The sequence below is a fragment of the Dasypus novemcinctus genome, chromosome 11 (genome assembly GCF_030445035.2).
Source record: "Dasypus novemcinctus isolate mDasNov1 chromosome 11, mDasNov1.1.hap2, whole genome shotgun sequence".
Lineage (NCBI taxonomy): Eukaryota > Metazoa > Chordata > Mammalia > Cingulata > Dasypodidae > Dasypus > Dasypus novemcinctus.
In genome coordinates this window covers 84,983,600-85,004,488 of record NC_080683.1, presented here as the reverse complement: position 1 = coordinate 85,004,488, position 20,889 = coordinate 84,983,600, and the positions used below count along the sequence as shown (strand labels likewise).

At 36.9% G+C, this 20,889-nt stretch overlaps 1 protein-coding gene across 10 annotated transcripts in view; it reads right to left on the bottom strand.

Annotated features, from left to right (window-relative positions):
• The window catches only part of CEP57L1 (centrosomal protein 57 like 1), a 96,279-nt gene that overhangs the window by 60,414 nt on the left and 14,976 nt on the right, over positions 1-20,889 (bottom strand). For 4 of the 10 annotated variants that reach the window (XM_058307247.2, XM_071218620.1, XM_058307244.2 and 1 more), the window contains exon 2: positions 14,251-14,289. The exons of 3 other annotated variants lie outside the window; for them this stretch is intronic. The gene's annotated coding sequence lies outside the window, so the exon portion shown is untranslated. Of the gene's footprint in view, positions 1-14,250; positions 14,290-18,401; positions 18,481-20,889 lie in introns of all 10 variants that reach the window. 3 more of the 10 variants (XM_071218623.1, XM_058307245.2, XM_058307249.2) reach the window with 1 other exon arrangement.

Here is a 20,889-nt window from a genome sequence, read left to right as displayed (position 1 = left end):
TCCACTCCATTCAATGCCAGGGATGAGACAGGCAGTATCATTCTGAAGAGCAGGTTATTTTCCTAAGTCACTCAAAGGAGGCTTCACCCTTTGGGGGTCCCAGCTTTATGTTATCACTCACCATTTCCAGGTTCCAGACATTGTCTCCTGTTCTATGGAAACAGAAACACTTATATAAAGCCCAAGTTCTGGGCCATGAGGGATCAGAAAATGCCTTTAAGGGTAAAAGAGAGTCTAGGGATCATTTAGGTAGGTCCTAGAGAATCGTGCTTTCTTTTTACTTATAGTCTCATATTTCTTCCTTACATAGCTGCCGGATAAGCCAAAGGTGTTTTAAGCATTTTATACAACCTTTTAAAATGTGTTCTTTACCTTGAAAGTTTCTCTGAACATCTAATCTGTTACACTGCCAAAGAGACTGCAAAAGTTTTAGATATATAGATACAAAGTGCTCTAAACAGACAAGTTTTACTGACCTACACATACTCATACAAAGAGAATAAAATTTATGGTTCAAAGGGAAAAAGAGTTTATATCTTTCTATTCCATAACAGTTCTCAAGGATACTCCATATCATACAGTTTGATTTTCTTCAATAACAGTAAGAGAATATTATCATTAAGTGAATGGACAGTTCACTAACAGAATTAGGGTAATAGAATGAATGGTTAAATAATCTGTAGAGTAAGAAAAAGAAAAAGATCTAAACCTAAGTCACATCCTAAAGCACACTATATATTCAACTTTAAAAAACATGCAGTAAATTTATAGGACTACCCATAATGATTACTAAATTATAAGAATTCAGCAGTTTAAATATTATGTTTTAATATCAATCATGCATAATGTATTAAGAGTAGCACCAAATCTTATATATAATATACATATCACCTGGTATTCAAATTAAACTATTTAACAGAGTTTATAATTAACTTAAAAATAGTCCTTGTTGGATTTGAAAAATGATCATTTTTCAGTCATCACAGTGAAAACTGATTCAGGAAAGAAACATCAATGGAGGTTAAATAAGGGCAGCAGGGGGTATATTTTCATAATCTTAAAGTATACCCCTACAGATTGCTTATTAGATGCAAGGAAAAAAATACAGCAACTATACAGTAAGAAACTAAACAACACCCTTAATGGATGATTAATACACCCATAAGTAATGGATATCATCTGCCTCTGAATGGGAGACCCTGGAAGGACACATCACTTATGTCACATTCTGGCCAGGAATACATAACCTCAATCTTACCATGAAGAAAGTTCACATAAGCCCCAATGAGAAACATTCTATTTCAAAAACTAAAGGGGAGGGGGATTATTTTCTTCAAGAATGTCAGTGTCATAAAAGACAATGAAAGTATATCTCAATAAAGCTGTTAAACAAGGAACAATGAAAGCCCAAGGAACTGTTTTGAATTAAAGGAGGCTAAAGAGCTGTGGCAACTAAAAGCAATAACTGTCCCTAAACTAGATACTGGATGGGGAAAATGCTATAAGGAACATTATTAGGTTGATTGACAAAATTGGATTACAGGTGTTCAATTAGATGAAAGTATTTTATCAATGTTAAACTTACTGAAGTTGATGTCCTGTGATTATTTTTAGGAATACACACTAATGTACTGGGTTCATGATATATGCAATTTACTTTTGAATGGCTCAGAAAAAAAACCTGGGGAAGTGGACGTGGCTCAACTATTAGAGTGTCTGTCTACCATATGGAGGGTCCAGGGTTTGATCCCCAGGGGCCTCCTGACCCGTGTGGTAAGTTTGCCCACGTGCAGCGCTGCTGTGTGCAAGGAGTGCTGTGTGCCATGCAGGGGTGCCCCTGCATGGAGTGCCCCATGTGCAAGGTATGCGCCCTGCAAGGAGAGCCGCCCTGAATGAAAAAAAGCACAGCCTGCGCAGGAGTGGTGCCGCACACATGGAGAGCTGATGCAGCAAGATGACACACAAAAAAGAGATGTAGTTTCCCCCCAGTGCTGCCAGATAATGCAAGCAGACACAGAAGAACACACAGCAAATGGACACAGAGAGCAGATAACGGGGGGAGGGGCGTAGGGGAGAGAAATATAAAAAATAAATCTTTAAAAAAAGAAAAAGAAAAAAAAAAAACCCAAACCTGTATGCATGTGTGTACACACATATATATGTATATACACATACATTATTTTAAACATACACATACATGTTCATATACACATATACACATCCCCACACACCAACATATATAGAGGGAGAGAGAGAGAAGATCAAACCCCTGTGGCAGCCGGGAAGGACTCCCTTCCCCAAACAAAAGATATTAAGCTGGCATAAAACCCCTGGCTGGCTTACTGTAGCAGTCTGAGAGGGGAAAAGATGTCTTCCTCCCTGTCAGTTGTTAAAGGGAAAAGGGAGGGGGAGTCAGGGGCTTATCTTCATGAATTCAGCCAGAGAGCTCACTTTGAATCTTGGCTCCTGCTAGACCAAAACACAGGGAAGGAGAGAGTAAAAAACCTCTATGGAAGGTTGTGCCAGTGAGTGTCATCGGCTAGCCAGTCTGGAAACTGCACAGAGCAAAACTGTTTTTAGAGGTCTTGCTTAACCCAGACACATGAGAGAAAATCTGTGCCTCATCAGTGAGTCCCTGGCCCAATTTTGACAACTTGAGCAGGGCAATTTTGAAGACTTACAATAGGTTGAACCAAATATCAAAGAAGCAAAGAAGAGCTGGGGAGGCCAGGGGGGGAGAACAGGCAAGAGAGAGAAATTAGTCATCAGAGTAAATACACCAACATATTCAGATGCCTAGATGTCAGCAAAAAATTACAAGCCATACTAGGAAACAGCAAGAGATGCCCCAACTAAAGGAATAAACCAAATATCGTGAAGAGATACAGGATTTAAGACAATCAATGATAATCACACAACCCTCCTAAATCAATTTAAAGAATTCAAAGAAAACATGACTAAAGAGATAAAGGATATTGAGAAAATGCTGAGTGAGCATAAAGAACAATTTGAAAGCTTGCAAAGAAAAGTAACAGACCATATGGGAATAAAAGACACAATGGATGAGATTAAAAATACATTAGAGGCACATAAGAGCAGATGTGAATTACTCAAAGACAGAATGAGTGATTTCAAAGACAGAACATTTGAACTGGAAAAGACAGGAGAATAAAAACAAGAAAGAAAGGGGAAAATGGAACAGGATCTCAGGAAATTGAATGACAAGTGAAATGCATAAAGATACACATTATCGTTATTCCAGAAGGAGAAAAGAATGGAAAAGGTGCAGAAAAAAATTTGAGGAAATAATGACCAAAAACTTACCAACTCTTAAGAAAGACATAAATATCTATATCCAAGAAGGACACCATACCCCATACAGAATAAATCCATACAGAATAAATCTAAGTAGACGTACCCCAAGACACCTACTATTCAGAATGACAAATATCAGAGATAGAGGATTCTGAAAGCAGCAAGAGAAAAGCAAAGCATCACATACAAGGGAACCTTGATAAGATTAAGTGCTGACCTCTCATCAGAAACCATGGAGGCAAGAAGAACGTGGTATTATATATTTAAGGTACTGAAAGAGAAAAACTGCCAGCCAAGAATTCTGTATTCAGCAAAACTGTCCTTTGAAAATAAGGGTGAGTTCAGAGTCTTCACAGAAAAACAAAAACTGATAGTATATGTTGCCAAAAGACCAGAATTATAAGAGCTACAAAAGGGAGTGCTGCTGCCTCAAAGGAAAAATCAAAGGGCGAGAGACTTGGAGAAGAGTGTAGAAATGAAGATTATTAAAGGGTAAAAAGACAGACAATAGTAAGATATAACAACAGAAAGCCATAGGACAAAATGGATGAAGTAATTTTTGTATGGACATGTGTTTCATTTCTCTTGAGTAAATACCTAGCAGTGAAAGAGTTGGGTCATAAAAAATAGAAAATTAAAAAATTAAAAATAAAATGGATGAAGTAAGTAATGCCTTTACAGTAATAACATTGAATGTTAATGGCTTGAACTTCCCAATCAAAGAAATAGATTGATAGAATGGATAAGAAAATATATAAGCCATCTATACGCTGTCTACAAGACATTCACCTCAGACATAAGGATACAACCAGGTTAAAAGTAAAGACTGAAAAAAGATATTTCATGTGATTAGTAACCAAAAGAAGAGATGGAGTAATGATACTAATATCAGACAAAATAGATTTTAAATAACTGTTATAAAGGATGAAGAAGGTCAGTATATATTAATAAAAGGGGCAATTCACCAAGAAATAACAATAATAAATATTTATGCACCTAACCCGTGTGCCCCAAAATACATGAGGCAAACACTGGAAAAACTGAAGCAAGAAATAGATGGCTCCAAAATAAGAGTTGAAGACTTCAATTCACTACTCTCAGTATTGGACAGAACATCTGGAGGATAAAGAAACAGAGAACTTGAATAATATGATAAATGAATTAGACCTAAGACATCTACAGAGCACTGCACTTCAAAACTGCAGGATATACTTTATTTTCAAGCGCTCATGGATTCTTCTTCAGGATAGACCAAATGCTGGGTCACAAGGAAGGACTCCATAAATTTAAAAAGATTGAAATTATACAAAACACTTTCTCTGATCATAATGGAATAAAGCTGGAAATCAATAATAGATGGAAAAGGGGGAAATTCATAAATATATGGAGATTAAACAACACACTCTTAAATAATCAGTGAGTTAAAGGGAAGTTGCAAGAGATTTCAGCAAATAACTTGAAAATAATGAAAATGAAAACACAACATATCAAAACCTATGGGACAACACATAGGCAATGCTAAGAGGGAAAATTATAGCCCTCAATGCTTTCATATTAAAAGAAGAAAGAGGTAAAACTGAAACTCTAACTGCACACCTGGAAGAACCTAGAAAAAGAAGAGAAAACTAATCCCAAACCAAGCTGAAGGAAAGATATAGTAAAACTCAGAGCAGAAATAAATGAAATCATGAACAACAAAACAACACAGAAAATCAACAAAACCAGAAGTTGGTTCTTTGAAAAGATCAATGAAACCGACAAGACCTCAGAAGACTGACAAAGAAAAAAAGAGAAGAGACACAAATAAATAAAATCAGAAATGAGAAGGGGGACATTACCACTGACCCTGAAGAAATAAGAGAGCTCCTAAGAGGATACTATGAACAGCTATATGCCAAAAAACTAGACAGTGTAGATGAGTTGGACAAATTTCCAGAAGCACAGGAGCCACCTACAATGACCCTAGAAGAAAGAGAAGATCTCAACAAACCAATCACAAGTGAAGAGATTCAAAGAGTCATCAAAGAGTTCCTAAAGATGAAAAGCCCAGGACCAAATGGCTTCACAGGTGAATTCTACCAGTCACTCAAAGACAATCCATACCAATCTTGCTCAAGCTTTTCCAAAAAATTGAACAGGAAAGAATGCTGCCAAACTCATTCTATGAAGCTAACATCACCCTAATACCAAAATGAGATCAATACACTACAAAAAAAAAAAAAAAAGGAAATTACAGACCAATATCTTTAATGAATATATAAATGCAAAAATACTTAACAAAATACTTGCAAACCTAATCCAAAAGCACATTAGAAGAATTGTATTCCATGATCAAGTAGGTTTTATTCCAGGTGTGCAAGAGTGGTTCAATACAAGTGTAATAATGCAAGTGTATTACTAGTGTAATAAACCACATTGATAAATTGAAGAAGAAAAATTACACAATCCTTTAAATTGATGCAGAAAAGGCATTTAACAAAATACAGCACCTTCCCTTGATAGAAATACTCCAAAAGATAGAAATAGTGGGAAGTTTTCTCAATATGGTAAAGTACATACATTAAAAACTGAAAGCTTTCTCACTGAGATCAGGAAGAAGACAAGGATGCCCACTGTCACCACTATTATTTATTAATGTGCTACAAGTTCTAGCTAGAACAATTAGGTTAGAAAAAGAAATAAAAGGCACTCAAATAGGAAAGGAAGAAGTAAAACTTGCACTATTCACTGAACACATACCTAGAAAGTCCTCAAAAATCTACAACAAAACCTCTAGAATAAATGAGTTCAGCAAGTGGCAATATACCAGATTAATATGCAAAAATCTATAGCATTTCTATACACTACTGGTGTGCAATCTGAGGAGGAAATCAGAAATAAAATCATTTATAATAGCGACTAAAGGAATCAAATATTTAGGAATAAACTTAACCAAGGACATAAAGGACCTATTTTCAGAAAGACATACAACATTGCTAAAAGAAACTGAAGATGACTTAAATAAATGGAAGGACACTCCCTGTTCATGAACTGGAAGACTAAATATTGTTAAGATGTCAATCCTACCCAAACTGATTTACAGATTCAACACAATCCCAATCAAAATTCAAACAAACTTTTTTTGCAGAAATGGGAAAGCTAATGATCAAATTTATTTGGAAGGGGCTTGAAATAGCCAAAAATGTCTTAAAAAAGAAAAATGAAGTTGGAGGACTCTCACTTTCTGACTTTAAAGCAATTACTTAGCTACAGATGTAAAAACAGCATTGTACTGGCATAAAGACAGATTGACCAATGGAACCGAATCAAGAACACAAAAACAAACCCTCATTATCTATGTCCAAGTGATTTTTGTGGTTGTTAAGCCCTCCCAGCTGGGGCAGAACAGTCTATTCAACAAATGGTGCTGGGAGAACTAGTAGCCATATCAAAAAGAAAGAGAACCCCTATCTCACACTTCATAAAAAAATTAACTCAAAATGGATCAAGGACCTAAATATAAAAGTGGCAACCATAAAATGTCTAGAAGAAAATGAAAGAAAACATCTTCAAGATCTTGTGGTAGGCAGCAGTTTCTTAAACCTTACACCCATAGCATGAGTAATAGAAGAAAAAAATAGAGAAATGGGACCGCCTCAAAATTCAACACTTTTTGAGGTCAAACGACTTCGCCAAAAGGGTGAAAAGGTAGCCAGCTCAAAGGGAAAATATATTAGGCAATCACGTATCTGATAAGGGTTCACATATCTGATAAGGGTTTAATATCCATGACATATAAAGAGATCACTTAACTCAACACTAAGAAGACAAACCACTCAGTTGAAAAATGGGCAAAAGACTTGAAAAGGCAATTGTTCAAAAAAGAAATACAAATGGCAAGGAAATACATGAAAAAATGTTCAACATCACTAGTGATTAAAGAAATGTAAATCAAAACTACAATGAGATATCATTTCATACATATTAGACTGCCTACTATTAAAAAGTCAGAAATTGTAAATGCTGGAAAGGATGGTAAGAGATAAGAATGCTTATTTTCCATTGATGGGACTGTAGAATGGTATGGCCACTGTGGAGGGCTAACTCCTGAGGAAGCTGAAAAAAGACATGCCATGTGACCTGGCAATACCATTAATAGCTATATACCCAGAACTGAGAGCAATGACCTGAATAGACATCTGCATACTGATGTTTATAGCAGCATTATTCACATTTGTCAAAAGTTGGAAACAACCCAGGTGTCCATCAACTAATGATTAGAAAAACAAATTGTGGTTAAATACACAATGGAATATTATGCAGTAGTAAGAAGAAATGAAGTCGTGAAGCATAAGACAACAAGGATAAACCAGGAAGATATTATGTTGAATGAAGCAAGTCAGACACAAAAAGACAAATATTGTATGACTGTGCTATTATGAACTAAATATATTATGTAAACTCATGGAGTTTATAATAGCTAGAATATATGTCACCAGAAAATAGAATGAGGGTAGAGAATAGAAAGCTGAGAGTTAATCTGTGCAGAATTGGTAGACAGGTTGTCTATACATCTTTGGAAATGAACAGAAATGGTGAAAGCACATAATAGGGTGTAATATTAGTAGAATGAAAGCCAAAAAAATGTAACATGGGACTGTACCATAGTGAAACAGAAATGGTGAAAGCACATCATAGGGTGTATATCTAGCAGAGCTATTACATGGATATGACAGTGATTGAACGGGCAATATTAGTAGAATGAAAGCCAAAAAAAATGTAACAAGGGACTGTATCATAGTGAAACCTCATGTGAAAGAACTATAACTACAAATACGTTAGAAATAAAACAGAATACCACCTATGCACGGCAGAGCGTAGAGAGATTGAAAAGTTTCTTGTTTATTATTTTATTAGAATAATGAAAATTATTCTATATTGCCTAAATGTTCTATAATGAGCATGTATCCCTTTAAAAATTTTAAATTACTAATGCAATTCTACTGTATTAATTATTCAAACTCAAGCTAAATAATCATAAAATTTTAAAGGTAAAATGAAAAAGACATGTACTTTGTGGTACTGTACAAATTATACATGTCTTGGTAATGAAATTAAATTTAAGAATATATATAATTGGGAAAAAAATATAGAATATACCCCTACCAAGGTAAAAGTTCTTTACCTTAACAATAACAATGTGCATACACATAATCACATAGTTCTCATGTTTTCTACTTTTACTTGATATCACCTTTTTCTAGTCTATGGGTTTCTGCACTCATCTCCCTTCAGAAAACTCCATTAACAAATTATTTGTGATATATTTAATTTCCATGCTGCTCAGAATCTTAGAGGGGTAAAAACATTTTTGTTCTTTTCCAAGTCCGAGAGAAAAAGCTGGGTCAGTAAATAAAAGGTTATGAATTTAACCTAAATGAAGTATCTTAAATGATGATGAGAGATGGTAAGAAGGTAGCAGCTAAGGGGGCAGCAAAGTGCTCAATGGTAATAATTCATTTTCCTATAATTGCTGCTATAATGTCTGAAGATTTGAGTATCTTGTCAAATTGCTCCTCAGAATCATCCAATAAACATCTCAATGATTTAAAACACTAAAGTAGAAGTCTAGTCTCATCTGTACTCCAAAAATCTATCACTTGCTAGATTTTAGAACAGTAAATTAAATTCTGAGTACACAGAAATAAATAAGGAAAAAATTACTCTTTCAGTGTATTTCTTTCACTGTGTGATAGGGGAGACAAATAATTTAAAAACAAGACACAATTCAAGGAATTCAGTTTCATAACAGAAACATACAGAACGCCATGCAAGCACAAAGAAGAGATTACCTAATTCTCCCCTCCTGACAGAGAGATATATAAAGTAGAAACAATTTGGAATTATATTTTTTAACAAGGAATTTAGGTAAATATGGCAGTGCAAATATAAACACTGACTTTTGCTCCCTCTTGGAAACTTACTAAAATGACACTAAAACAAATTTTTAAAAAAGATATAAACCTGCAAATACAGGTCAGGAGAGGTGGCAATAACAAACCTATGGAAAATGCTAAACAGATATATGAATAGTCACAGACTACTCAAAGTGCACACGGATCATTCTCCTGGATAGACCAAATGGTGGTCACAAAACAAGATGCAGTCAATTAAAAAATACTGAAATCATACAGTGTATATTCTCTGACCAAAACAGAAATAAGCTAGAAATAAATAAGAGGGAGAAATGGAAAATGCACAAATGCTTAATAATTACACAACATACTCTTAAACAACTAATGGGTTAAAGAGAAAATCAGAAGCAAAATTAGGAAATATCTTGAGATGAGTGAAAATGAAAATACAACATCCCAAAACTTATTGGATACGGTGAAGGCTGTGATGACAGGGAAATTTATAGCTCTAAATGTTTATATTAAAAAAGGAGAAAGACTTTAAATCAGAGACCTACCCTTAAAACTGAAGAACAGAAAAAGAAGAGCAAACTAATCCAATTAAGCAAAAGGAAGGAATTAACACAGATTCGAGTGGAGATAAATGAAACAGGACGGAAAAAAAAGCAAGAGAGATTCACCAAAACCAAAAGTCCATTCTTTAAAAAGATCAACAAAATAGATAAATCTTAAGCTACACTGACAAAGAAAAGAAAAGAGAGGATACAAATAAACGAAAATCAGAAATGAAAATGGGGACATTACTACCAACTCCCTGGTATGTAAGGTTGGTTCAACATAAGCAACAGCAAAGACCAAAAAAGAATGAAGGTCCAACAATGAGCCCCTGATACTAATGGCTACGCTTGTGAGCCTGTGCACCTGAAATAAGAACAAGGCCTAGAGCAGCAGTGTGCCTAAGAGTTACTTCCTGAGAACCTCTGTGTTGCTCAAATGTGGCCAGTCTCTAAGCCAAACTCAGCATGTAAATTTGTTGCCTTCCCCCCAGCGTGGGACATGACTCCCAGGGATGAGCCTCCCTGGTGCAGAGGGATCACTACCAAGTACCAGCTGATGACGTAACTAGAAAATGACCTTGAATGAAAGGTTCAACTCGGACCAGCAGAATATCTCTGTCTACATATAATAACAGGAGTTAAAAATGCTTTTTGACCTAAATCAAGGGGGAAATGAAAAGGACAAATGAGTTTATATGGCTATGAGTTCTCTAAAAAAGAGCCGGGAGGTTATCAGAGGGGTTGCCCTTATGCACACCTGAGCAGAGTCCCAGAGACAGATAAGTAGATACAACCCCAGGTATTGGTTCTTCTGAGGGCTACAGAGACCCACAGGTTTTATGGTCATGGCAGATGGAGTTCACTGCCATGTCAGTAGGCCCTTCTTTGGAGTTGGTGTTACTGTGTGATGGACCTGGACTCAGATGTGATCTCCTTTCACAAGTCTTTCCTGTTACTTTACCAGAATTGTAGTTGGTGCTGGGGTTTAAGATATACCCAGGGGATGTGAATCTCTGGACTGACCATATGATAGCCAGGCTTGGAGCCTCAGCAGACTTCAGCTCCTACACTCTGGTTTTTTGGACTTACCCCACTTAGCTAACAAGGAGTTGAAGAATGTCGACCACCACACCATGGAGCCAAGAGTGCCTACAACTGAAAGCAGGAGGACTGTATCCAACATCCATGTGGAATCTAAGCCCCCTCATGACATAGATGTGGAATGGACACAACCAATCCAAGGTCCACAGGATGAATAGAATATGGATTAGAGTGGACTTACTGATATTCTATTCATGAACTATTGTGGTTAGTAATCAAAGAAAATGTGGCATTGGTGTGGAAAAAGTGGCCATGGTGGCTGCTGGGTGTGGGGAACAGGAGGAAGAGATGAGATGTGGAGGCGTTTTCGGGACTTGGAGTAGTCCTGGGTGGTGCTGCAGGGACAATTACTGGACATTGTAGGTCCTCCCATGGCCCACCGGATGGAACATGGGAGAGTGTGGGCTATGATGTGGACCACTGACCATGAGGTGCAGCGATGCTCAGAGATGTATTCAACAAATGCAATGAATGTTTATGATGAAGCAGGAGAGTGTTGCTGTGGGGAGAGTAGTGGGGTGAGGGGGGTGGGGGGGTACATGGGGACCTCATATCTTTTTAATGTAATATTTTAAAAAAGGGATGAAAAAAAAAAAGAAAGAATTATACACAATAGTCAAGTAGAATTTATCCCTGGTATGTAAGGTTGGTTCAACATAAGAAAATGCAATATGCAATAAAGGCTTAAAGCAATAAAGACTTAATATCCAGCATGTAAAGAAATCCTTCAACTTAACAAAAAGACAATCAACCCAATTTAAAAATGGGCTAAAGACTTGAATAGACATCTCTCCAAGGAAGTCCAATTTTCTCATATGATGCTAGTTACCGCAATGACTTTTTAAAAAATTAATTAATTTAATTTCTCACCCCTTCCCCACCCTGCCCCCTGTTGTCTGCTCTCTGTGTCCATTCACTGTGTGTTCTTCTGTGTCCACTTGCATTCTCAGCAGCACCAGAAATCTGTGTCTCTTTTTGTTGCATTATCTTGCTGTGTCAGCTCTCCATGTGTGGGTTCCACTCCTGGGCAGGCTATGCTTTTTTCATGCTGGGCGCTCTCCTTACGGGGCATACTCCTTGTGTGTGGGCCTCCCCTACGTGGGGAACACCCCTGCATGGCAGGGCACTCCTTGTGCACATCAGTACTGCGTGTGGGCCACCTTGCCACATGGGCCAGAAGGCCATGGGTTTGAACCCTGGACTTTCCATATGGTAGGCGGATGCTCTATCAGTTGAGCCAAATCAACTTCCCACAGAATGTCTTTTTGATAACAATCCTGCACCCAAAAGAATGTTGCACTTTCTATGTGAGAGAGATGTGCATCTCATGGTGGACATCATGGTTTATGCAAATGCTCTGCAGTTGTTGGAGTAGCTGCAGCAACAGCTTCAAGGATTTCCTTCTCTTTTTTCTTGATATGCCTTACGGTTGATTCATTAACACCATAATGATAGCCAACTACAGCAGCCACTTTGCCTGAATGAAGCATTTCTAACAATTCATTATTTTAATAGAATTTATGACATGTAAATGACACAAGCTCAGGCAAACTAGAGATGCAAAGATCACTGTGAGATCACCATAAGATGTCACATGAGAGACTGCCATAAACACACTTGGAATCTCCAAACCAGTGTGTAGAACTGCAGTTCTTTTACTTCCAATTTAATTTTAAGAAAAGAAACTATAAAATATTATGGTTTTAAACAGTAAAATACATACTATACAGGCAATATTATACATAACAGTAGTACATACATTTTATGCATTTGTGAGTTACTAAACTTTTTAAGATCTCTCTGTTTCTAGCCTCTGTGCATCATCTGCTGGCTTTTGCATTCTTTTTGCAAATTTTAACTATTTATTTTAATTTTTAAAATTGTGTATATTTATGGTATTAAAAGATAAAATATGTTGACATTATTCAAGCCTATGCATTTCTGAGTTTCTAAACTTTTTTGTGTTGTCTGCTGGCCTTCGTTTGTCATCTGCAGGTTCCACAAAACTCAGAAAATTCCCATTCAATTTCTTATGCCGACCACAATATAGCGAAACTGTGATGGGGAAAGTTGCAAAGTGGAAGGGATAACTGCACATAAAATGGAATGTTATTCATCCATAAATAGGAATGAAATCCTGATACATGCAACAGGGATAAATCATGTTGAATGAAATAAGCCAGACACAAAGGAAAAATATTATATGAGCTTACTGATTTGAAGGAATTAGAATAAGCAAACTCATAGGGTCAGATTCTAGAATATAAAATACTAGGGACAGTGTGGGGACAGGGAATGGGAAGTTAAGGGTTAAAATGTACAGGGTGCCTACTTGGAATGAAAGATGTGTTTTGGTAATAGATGGTAGTGACGGTAGCACAATATTGTGAACACAATTAAAAGTACTGAAATATATATCCAAATATGATTAAAATAGGAAATGTTATTTATATATATGGTAACAGAATAAAAAATTTTTAAAAATTCATGGAACTACACTACACAGTATACCCTAAGTTAAACTATGGACTTTAATTAATAGTACAATTATAAGAAAAATGCTATCATCAGTTGTAGCAAATGTTCCACACCAATGCAAGGTGTTGGTGGTGGGGAGGTATACGGGAATCCTGTATCTCATGAATGATTGTTCTGTAAACCCACAACTTTTCTAATGGGGGGGCGGGGGAGGAAGGGAGAATACCTTGAGGGTGTTTATTAAAAGTGCACATTCCTGGGCCTCACCTAGGTCCACTTAAACAGAATCTCTGGGGCCAAGGCCCAGAAATTTATAATTTTAATCAACTACTCAAGGAATTTTATACAAACTAAAGTTCGAAGATCACTGGTGAGAAATGAGCAAAGGACTGTGTAACAATGTCACTGAGCTTACTACAAGTGTGTCTATAATAAGTGTTAACAAGTTCTGAAGAAGGATGATAATGGCCTAAGAAATATGGGTCTTTTATCAAATCTAAGCCAGTACCCACACACTTTTGTAGTCTGAATTCGTACTACCAGTGGGACAAAAACAAGAACAAAACTGAAGCAGAAAATTTAATTTAAAATGGTCTCAGGGGAAGCGGATATGATTCAGGCGACTGGGCTCCCACCTACCACCTGGGAGGTTGCTGGTTCAGATCCTGTTACCTCCTAAAGAATACAGCAAGCTGGCATGATGGGCAGTTGTAGCAAGCTGGCACAAAAAGAGACACAAGAAGAAAAAAACATAATGAGAGGCACAACAAAGCAAGGAGGAGTGGTTCCCGGTGCCTCCTAAAGAATACAGCAAGCTGACGCAACAAGAGACACTGGGAGGAAGAACCTAATGAGAGACATAACAAAGCATGGAGCAGAAGAGGTTCAAGCACTTAGGCACCTACCTCTCACATCAGAGGTCCGGGTTCAGCTCCCAGTGCCTCCTAAAGAAACAAGGAAGACAAACAAACACAGCAAGTGAAAAACAAGGCGGTGGAAAGAAATAAATATTTTTAAAAAATGGTCTCAAGTTGGTAGTAGTGAAAAAAATTGGCAGAGGTGAATACAAATTTGCTTTGAAGTAGTCTGCCTTCAATCTAGGACTCTAACAATAACGAGCTGTAGCCCTATTTTAGATATTTTTTTAAAGTGTGAAAAAATAGCATTAGAATCACTGAAAACATTAAATGGAAAGTATTCTGAACTATTCTGAATGCCCAGAAACTTTTTTTTGGTGGGGGTCTGATTCTCAAATATAATCCATATACAATTTCATATAGGTGTTGAATTGTTCTTAAAAGTAAAATCTATAAAAACAAATGATCAAAAATTATAAAAGTCCTTTTCCTTCCCATCATGTTTAGCTATTTTTACAATTCATCTAAATATAAAATGTATTTATAGGTGGCTATAAAAAAAACAACCAAGGAGTGAGATGAGACTACTGCTGAATTGTATAAATACTGCGACACTCTCTGGGACTTTGAGAAATAGACTGCAATGTTACAGGCCCTGGTAACCGTCCAACACAACAGAAGAAGAACAAAACTTGCTTCTGCCAAGTATGATGACTTAGTTTCAGTCCCACACCTGGCATTACTTCTTTTACTCAAAGGCCACAAACACACTAATTTAATATTTTCCTTACATCCAGAGTATTCTGTCTCTTTTAAAGAAAATAAATCCCTTCTCAATAATGACATACTGAGAAACATTCCTTTAGTACTTTTCTAATTTTTCACAAACAAACAAACCCAGTAGCTTCCTAATTGAAACATGCATTTCCCCGTCTTTTCCACTGGTAGTATAAACAATGCACAAATTACACACATAGTTGCTCTGGGATATTATAAAACTGCAAATTTCTTTGTATAGCTAACACATCAGTCCAACAAGTTGCTAGTGGAAGAAAACTGTTTCAGAGTGAAAATAAGTTCCAACTGACCACTATGGGGAGTTTCTTAATTCAAATGTGTGACTTTAAAATCAGTTACACAACCACTGCTCATTTCTAGCTGCTTTTAGTGAGTGAAGGTCCTCAATGGTTCTTTCACAGCACAGTCCTGTCCATTACAATTGATACAATTAATTTTTTTTAAAACTAAAGCTCATATGAATAAAAATAAAAAAACTGAACTCTCAATTCTGAAAAACTTACGTTGTCTCATACAGAGTATTCTTCAGATCTATATTAAGAGTCAAAATCACGGGAGCAGATGTAGCTCAAGTGGTTGAGTGCCTGCTTCCCATGTATGAGGTCCTGAGTTTGATCTCTGGTACCTCCTAAAAAAACAAACAAACCAAACAAACCAAAATACCAACTCTCATTGAGGAGTGGATGAAGCTTAGTGGTTGAGAACCTGCTTCCCAAGTTCGAGGTCCCAGGTTCAATCCCTAGTACCTCCTAAAAACAAAAGTCAAAATCAATTGCATGAATTAACTGAAAATTATTAATATCAATGACTACTAGAAAGCCTTTTCATATCAAATTTTGTCTTAACAACTTTAAAAAGTGGCAATCCTATTATATAGTTATTTTTTAAGATTAATTTATTTATTTTTATTTCTCTCCCCTTCCCTCCCCGCCTCTCCAGTTGTCTGCTCTCTGTGTCCATTCACTGTGTGTTCCCGTGTAACCGCTTCTATTCTTATCAACGGCACCCAGAATCTGTGATTCTTTTTGTTGCATCATCTTGTTGTCAGCTCTCCGTGTGTGTGGCACCATTCTTGGGCGGGCTGCACTTTTTCTCGTGCTGGGCTGCACACTCCTTGCACATGGGGCTCCCCTACGTGGGGGACACTCCTGCATGGCAGAGCACTCCTTACATGCATCAGCACTGCACATGGGCCAGCTCCACACGGGTCAAGGAGGCCTAGGGTTTGAACCGTGGACCTCCCATGTGGTAGACGGATGCCCTATCCATTGCACCAAGTCCGCTTCCCTACATAGTTATTTTTAACACATAAGGAAACTGAGGCAAAAAGATTAAATGACTTGTCTTATATATGCCTAATAAACTGCAAAACCAAAATTCAAACAGGTCTCCAGACTCCAAACGTGGTGCCCTTTCTGCCTCTGCACTACATTCCATAAATCATAATTAACCCATTTTTATTCTATATTTGGCCCCAGATTAAAAAAAAAAAAAAAACCAACATATTTATTTTCTTAAATTATTTAAGCCAAAATTAAAATAAGTTTGGATTCCCTGAATATACACTTATGACTGACAATAGATGGGCCAACTAATACAACCACTGATAGAAGACAGATGCCAGCTGAATGTTAAAAATTTTCCCTTGCATAATCAGCATACAGAGAAGCATATTTGGCTAAGCATAATATAATTTGTAAATTTTCCAAAGAAAACAAATATTGCAATTACCAAAATTGTTTTCCCTTTCAAATAGACTGAGTTTGGAGTTCACAAGTGATAAAAACAAACTACCTTAAAAATTAATAGATTTTCTTGAGGAAAATCTATTCTCTCCTTTAAAAAAAAAACACCATACATTTATATGCCCATCAATAAATATTTCCTTCCATTTCTCCCTACTATATCCTCAGCCCCCAAACTTCCTCTAACAATGAAATAATTAAGAACTAACAAGAGATGGTTTTGGAAATTGCAAATTTATAACTTTTACACACCAATCAATTACCATTAATGTAGTATTATTTTTTAATGTATTTATTACTTATTGTAGTCTTTTTGTTACCATTAACATAATTTTCCTTTTAGCTGCGTCTGCACACTTCTTCCTTAAGTGCAGGAACCACATCATTCATTATTCTATTATCCACTAGATTTACTACTACATAATAGTCACTGAATAAACATTTACTGTATTTAATTCAACTAGCGCAGTAGAAATACATAAAATAACAAAACATCTATTATGGGTTGAATTGTGTCTGCCATAAAGATACGTCTAAAATTCTAACCCTTGGAACCTCCGAATGGGGCCTTATTCAGAAACAGGGTCATTGCATATGTAATTGTTAAGATTAGGTCACAATGGGAGTAGGGTCAGCCCTTAATCCAATATGGCTGGTGTCCTTATAAGGGAAGAAGAGACACACAGAGAGAATGTCATGTAATGACAGAGTCAGAGATTGGAGTTATACCGTTAAAAGCTAAGAACATCTAAGGCCACCAGAAACTGCAAGAGGCAAGAAAAGATCTTTTCCTAGAGTCCCAGGAAGGACCCTTAACTACACCTTGATTTCAGATTGCCTCCAGAACTGTGAGAAAATAAATTTCTGTTAGTTTAAGCCATTCAGTTGGTGGCACATTGTTATGGGAGCCCAAGGGAACTAAGACAACACCTAAGTCTAATAGTTAAGAAACATTTACTACTATATGTAATGTGTACTTTTTTTCACATTTAACATCTCCAAAAGAGAATGAACCTTTAAATTATATTTGGAAATATTCTTTTCTTTCTCTGTGGTACATAAAATAATGTGATTTACAATCTTTGGCATCTTAGGTTTAATAAATAAAGTCTACAAAAATATACATTTTTGAGAACATTTTTCTCATGCTATTAATAGATGCAAAGTGATAATCATGTATCTCTACAATTGCTTAAAGATCTGGGGGTAGATACCTCAGAGAAGAGGCTCCCCTGCCATACCAGAGCAGCATGTTAGGTCCTCAAGAGCTGGAAGTGCATTTTATTTACCTTTTTATTTCCAGTATGTGCTCCCATGGGGCTCAATAAAGATAAGCTGAATGAATAAGTGAATAAAAATGTTTGCCCTGGTGAGGGGGACAGTTGGGGGTAGTGGTAAGGAGGGAATCAATGCCTCAAAAGAAAAGAACCCACAAATTATGATGATAACTTTACTTAAAGAAATAAAAATATACTTATTCTAATATTTAAAGATTACAGATCTATGATACCCTAAAGATTCATACCATTAACAGAATTTACCAAAACGAATCCTACAGAATACTAGTCTTACAAGATGTTAATTGGATTAATAGATTTTCAGACAAATAAACAAATTTGGAGGAAATGAGTAAAACAATTCAACTAGTTTCTTTACCTGCAAATCTTGTCAGTACATTTAATATGCTACTATCATCGTGACTCTCCAAAACAGAGCATGTATTTCCCAAACTCATCTGCAAAAGAAACCTTTTTTGAGGATTTCATTGAGAGATCAGCATTCTGTAGAACAGACTTAAGGTAATTTTCATATACAGAATCTACAAAGCAGCTGTGCATGGAAACAATGATCAAAACATTATGAGATATATAATAGATAAAAAGAAGTGAATGATAACATAAACAACAAAGAGCAATTTGTCTAAAGCATCCATGTTACATACATGGTAAGTCATTTGCAAGACAGTAAGGAAAGAAGGAAAAAGACAGTCGTATCAAAAAAGCATTACAGGGAAGTGAACGTGGCTCAACTGATAGAGCAGCCACCTACCATATGGAGGGGCCAGGGTTCAATCCCCAGGGCCTCTTGACCTGTGTGGTGAGCTGGCCCAAGTACAGTGCTGCCATGCGCAAGGAGTACTGTGCCACACAGGGACGCCCCTGTGTAGGGGAGACCCACGCACAAGGAATGTGCCCCATAAGGAGAGTTGCTCTGAGTGAAAAAGAGCGCAGCCCAACCAGGACTGACGCCACACACACTGAGAGCTGACGCAGCGAGATGACACAACAAGAAAGAGACGCAGTTTCCCGGTGCACCCTGACAATGCAAGTAGACACAGAAGAACACACAGCGAATGGACACAGAGAGCAGACAACAGGGGGGAACGGGAGAGAAATAAATAAAAATAAATATTTTTTAAAAAGAAAAAGCATTACAGATTCTAATGAATATGTGTATAGCCAATACTTATTAGCAAATAACCAATCTGGTATATTTTACTAAATGGTACATAAAACTTGTAAAGTTTTATTTCAAAAGTACCTGACAGAATCATGGTATAACCATACTGGTAGGTGCTGTAACATTTTCTCATAAACATAATTCATGACATAAGAAGTGTTCATAGAAGACATGGTGAAAGTGAGCAACAGAATTTGAACAATTTGCACAAAATTATTTTGGAGCAAAAAATAGATTTTGCTCTTTTGTTCTAAAAGGATGAAGGGTAAAAAAAAGAACATATCACAATACAAAGGTCTCATAGCCATCATCTGTCCCTTTTGAACAGTAAGAAAATGAAATTGGGTCCAAAACAAAATGAAAAAGTATAAAATATTAAATACTTTATTCCTTATAAGTCTTGGTGTTAAGCACTACTACTTATTGATAAAGCATAATATTTGGATTCACTGGTGTAGTGATGATAACATTGGGTTCTACCTAATTCTGTAACCTTGTCCTAATCAGAAGTAATCTCTCCATAACTCTCTCTGTATAAAATAAAAGAATTGAGTTAAGTAATCTTGAAGTTTCTAAAATTCTATAATAAAGATGACCTTTCAAATGTGTTGTTTTTAGTGAAGCTTTTGCCACAATTCTTGAGTTCTAAGCTTTGGGTAATGGTTAAAGTTTTCTCTTTACAGTGGCCAACATTATGAATACCTTTATGATCTTACCAAGATAATGATTAAGTGAAGAATTCAAAGTCTAAAATACATAATTTTCATGTCAATAGGTAGTTATTTATAATCACCTTGTTCTAGAAAGATTTTTAAGCAATTTATAAAATTATACACAATAAAAAAGGTAAAATAAAATAGGAAAAGTCCTCATAAAATGACAAAACGAATATGAAACACAAAGCTCCCCTCTAACTTAAGCACAGAAATACTGGATAATATTTAACATTAAAATATATAGGAGAGAAAACCAGCAAGATGCGACAGAGTAAGGTGTTCCCAGAGTAAGCTCCTGCTATTGGGCAGTTAGTAAACACCGGGAGCTATCTGGAACTAGCTGAAACACCTGTTTGGGGGCTCCAGACCAGAAGAGCATCCTGTAACATCCTTGAAGGAGTGGAAGGAGGAGGCTGCCCATCTGCAAAGAAGACTTGTAAGTAGAGGACTCCGCGCCACAGAGGCAGGTGCCCATCCTCCACTGGAAGCACAAGCCGCCTCTGGAGCTATTTCATGGCCGGAATTGAAAGCTCCACTTCCCAAAAACAGGGGAGGAAGAGATGGTTGGCCACCAACTTCAGCTACTGATGAGTAAATTCAGTGGGCAAAAGTATAATCCTAAGAACAGCTAAAGTTTGAACCTATCTAAGTCAGAAAGGGGGTGGGAGCTGCCATCTTAACTCTGCGCCTGGCATGAGGGAAGCGGGGCAGACTGAAAATCCCAGTGCTGGTGGGAACTGGCTTCCTTCCATCCAGGTGAGACTGCAGGTCTAGCTGAGATCCCAGCCCTATCTCCACCCCTGGCAGGGAGGAAGCTATGGGGACCTGTGCCAGCCTCTCCAGGAAATTACCAGCCAAACCCCAGAGGCCAGTGATTGTCCTACTTTGGCGGTGCAAGCAGCCCCGGGAGCTACTCTATAGCTGGAATTGGAAACTCCATTTCCCAAAAACAGGGGAGACGGAGAGGG